Consider the following 4127-nt stretch of genomic DNA (forward strand, 5'->3'; position numbering starts at 1 on the left):
CTATCACCAGACCTGATATTTCTTATAGTGCTAGCATTGTTAGCCAATTCATGCATGCTCCTACTGTTGCTCATTTAAACATAGTGAAGCGTATTCTAAGATATCTGAAAATATCTATTGGTAGAGGCATTCTTTTTCAGAAACATGGAAATACATGTGTACTTGGTTATGTTGATGCAGACTGGGCTAGAAATGTTCTTGATAGAAAAAGTACTACAGGTTATTGTGTGTTTGTTGGTGGAAACATGGTTTCTTGGAAAATAAGAAACAAACTGTTGTAGCTTGTTCATCCATGAAAACTTCAATTTTAGAACCAATATACTCAGAGAAAATGTGATACATACAACGTTGAAACGTACCTGGAGCGTTGTATAAACCAAAAGGCATGCGACGATAAGTAAACGTACCAAAAGGTCATGTGAATGTAGTCTTCTCTTGATCTTCCTCTGCAACACTAATTTGATTGTATCAACTATATCCATCAAGGAAACAATAGAAAGAATGACCAGCTAATCTCTCAAGCATTTGATCAATGAATGGCAACTCATTATCTTTTTTCTTCACCACCGTGATTCCGGACTTCTTTGGCACAACTTGAATGGGGGAGATCCACCTACTATCCGAAATAGGGTAGAAGACGCCAAAATCATGTAACTTAGTGATCTCATCCTTGACAACTTACATCATTGGTGGGTGAAGACGTCTCTGGCTCTCCTTGGTCGGTTTAGCACCATCTTCAAGTAAAATTCGATGCACACACATTGTAGGGCTGATTCCCTTGATGTCGCTATGGCCGTCTTGTGTCTCTTCAACACTTCAATCAATCTCTCATCTCGTTCCTCGTTGAATGCAGATGAAATGATCACTGGTAATGTATCCTCATCTCCCAAAAACGCATACTTCAAGTGGTCCGGAAGAATCTTAAGATCAAGCTTTGGGGCTTGCACCACAGAAGGAAGAATCTTGTTAGTGGTTAAGAGAATTGGACTAGGAGAGACATAACTTACCTCACGTGCAACCTCAAGAGAGGTCACGTTCGATAGAACAAAAGATGGCACAACATCATTAGCTTCTAACTCAGAAATGTTAGAACCATCACTTGTAAATCCGGCCCCTTGGGAAATAGTGAGTGCCAACTCCTCATGTGCCAGGGTATCTATATAGTAATCTGCAAGGGAATCAAGAATGTCAACTGAAAAAAAATCACTCAATTCTGAAAGGGGATACCTCATGGCTTCAAAGATGTTGAAGCTAATCACTTCACCGTCGAACTCAAATGTAAGTGATCCACTAAACATATCAATTTTAGTTCGCGCAGTCCTCATGAAGGGATGACCCAACAAGATACATTATTCGAACCATGAATGTTAGAGTTAAAGGAACATAACCTTGAGGTACCTGAGGCCTCACAAACAAACCTGAAGGACGAGGTCTTTCACCTTGAGCATTGGATGGTTGAGCATTGTTGTTCCAACGAAAGTTGGGATGATCTGTAAGTCCAGGATTATATGTGTTCGAGTAAGGATCATACCTAGGCATTTGTTGCCCCATGAAGTTCAACTCCTCTTCTGTCATTGCTTTGGACAGTTTTCGGTTGACTGATATTTGAGTGAACAAATGGCACACGCTTTAGTGTTGATGGTCGAACCATTGAGTGCCCTGACTAGAATGTCAAGCTTTCTTTCTAAAGTAGCCATATGATTTCTTGCATCAACATCATACACCCCACGGCTCTTGTTTCATCTCTTCTCCTTAGAACTAAATTGACGATTGTTGTCGGCCAAGTCATCAATCAAGGTGTAAGCTTCTTGACTGATCTTGTTCGTGAATGTGCAGGCACATGCCGAATCCACCATACTCTTGTTAGTGGTGTCGAGTTCTTCATAGAAGAGCACCAAGGTGAGGGCACTTCCTTTGTAGTTTCTGAAATTCCTCCCATGCCTCATAGAGTGCATCACCATCCTTTTGAGTAAAGTTTTGAATCTCTCTCCTTAGTCTTTTTGTGAGTTGAGCAGGGAAGAATTGTTTCAAGAACTTCCTAATCATTTCTTCTCATGTGGTGATGATTCCCGGAGACAGAGAGTACAACCAACGTTTAGCATCGTCCTTAAGGATAAATGGAAACAAAAGCAACCTCAAGCCTTCTTGAGACAGATAATGAATCGATTGGAGCTTGCAAATGTCCAAGAACTCCCTAAAGTGAACATTAGGGTCTTCGATTGAGGAACCAGAATACTTAGGCAGCTGCCCAAGCAATTGAACCAGAACAGATAAGTTGGCTTCAATAGTTGGAGTGAAAGCAATGCATGAAGATGATTCATGGGATAGCTCAATTAGAGATAGTGAACATGGTAGGACTCATTTGTTGAACTACAGAGAGCGAACTCCCTATCAACTCCATCAGCGAGAAGTATGTCAGTCAATAGTTCTCTGAGATCTAATTTTTGTCACATGCACTAGGGTAATAAAAGAGCGTGCCCCTTACTCAGCTGGACTCAAACTTGAGTGTTAGACAAATCTCCAAGTGTTAATAAAAGCCGCCCTCAACCTCATGCAAAAACTTTGAAAGAAAACATGAGGGGTTAAGGCTAATATTAACAAAAGGGACTTTACCTATTCCGTTTGATTTACAACCTACAACAATTATCCACTCAATCACCAAAATAACAAAATAAGATAAGAATATATATTTACTATATGTTACAACAAAATATCATAAGAATATACAAATATACAATATGAACAGTGAATTCGAAATTAAAAGTTAGGGATCCATCTTTATGGATCCCCGGCAACGGCGCCATTTGATCGCTTCGATTACTCGAGATCAATATTAACCTTGTAAGTATCGTTAGTAGTATAAAGCAAGAGGGTATCGTTCACAAACAGGGGATCTATCTAGGGTAAAGAATCACAAACATTTAACAACGAATTCATAAGAGTTTGAGGATTTTGGAATATAGGATCGGTATCAAAACAGAAAATAAAACCTAAACTAATATATACATGTGATCAACTAACCAATACATAAGCAATCACCAAACAAATCATGTATGAACAAAGCCATCAAAATTTACTCTCAATCATGTTACCGCCAAGGGTAACATATCCATGTGATGATCGAAATGGATTCTTATGTGTCTGGTGATATCTGATACACCACATATACACCATGTATATTTTTTTCTGATTTATTTCATATAGGCGAGTTATTTGTGTAGGCATCGGAAAAAAAACTTACATACAATTTGAAGGATCACATGGTTTTGTCTTCAATCATTTCTAGTTCTCAAGGAATTGCTCATCTATAGTTATTGAGTCTGTACATTTTCTGGAAGATATGATGTATTAATACAAGTCTATCCACCACCTGACATTTGAGAGCACATAATTTAGGATGGTAACATCTCTATTTGCATTTTGCAAAATCAAGCTAGCTTGGCGGTTCCTTTGTTGTCTGTTATCAATTTGGGGTAGGGAAACAATGTTTCCTCACAAGTATTCAGTTAGGTCGACGGGAAGACAAACACTTGTGATTTTTCAGAAGCTAGTGTCCCAATAATTGCTGCCCAAGTTACTGCCTCTTCACCACTCATTTCAACTTTACATTATGATTTCAGCGAACTTCATCTATATATACGCACATTGTCGATCAAATTTATCATCAACAACTCAACTTAATCTCTTCACCAACCATCAAAGCGTTTCTTAGCTTACCATCTTTGAATTAGTCTACACTTGCTCTTGCACATAAGAAGCCACGGGTTTCCGGTTGCCTGGAATTGCTAACGCCAAAAGAAGTCTCACTAGATCTTTATCTGCTTCAAAAGTTTCGAAGAGCTTAGATATCCCAAAAGGCCACTTTGCAGTCTATGTTGGGGAGAGACAGAAGCGATTTGTGATTCCGATATGAGACTTGAATAAGCCTGTGTTTCGGGATTTGCTGAGTCTAGCTGAGGAAGAATTTGGATATGCACATCCCATGGGCGGTATCACAATCCCCTGCAGTGAGTACACCTTCATCGATCTCAGTTCTCGCTTAAGTGTGTGACAGAATATGAATCCACTTTCATATCATAAGAATCCTCATGTCACAAAGCTTCACGAGTCGTCTACAAGATGAAGAA

At 39.2% G+C, this 4127-nt stretch overlaps 1 non-coding gene across 1 annotated transcript; it reads left to right on the forward strand.

The window, feature by feature from the left end:
* Window positions 1–1891: 1891 nt before the first annotated feature.
* On the forward strand, window positions 1892–1998 carry LOC126785562 (small nucleolar RNA R71). The gene has a single exon (XR_007671092.1). It is a non-coding gene; the product is annotated as a small nucleolar RNA R71 (small nucleolar RNA).
* The last annotated feature ends 2129 nt before the right edge of the window (window positions 1999–4127 follow it).

The sequence above is a fragment of the Argentina anserina genome, chromosome 2 (assembly GCF_933775445.1).
Source record: "Argentina anserina chromosome 2, drPotAnse1.1, whole genome shotgun sequence".
In the NCBI taxonomy this organism is placed as follows: Eukaryota; Viridiplantae; Streptophyta; class Magnoliopsida; order Rosales; family Rosaceae; genus Argentina; species Argentina anserina.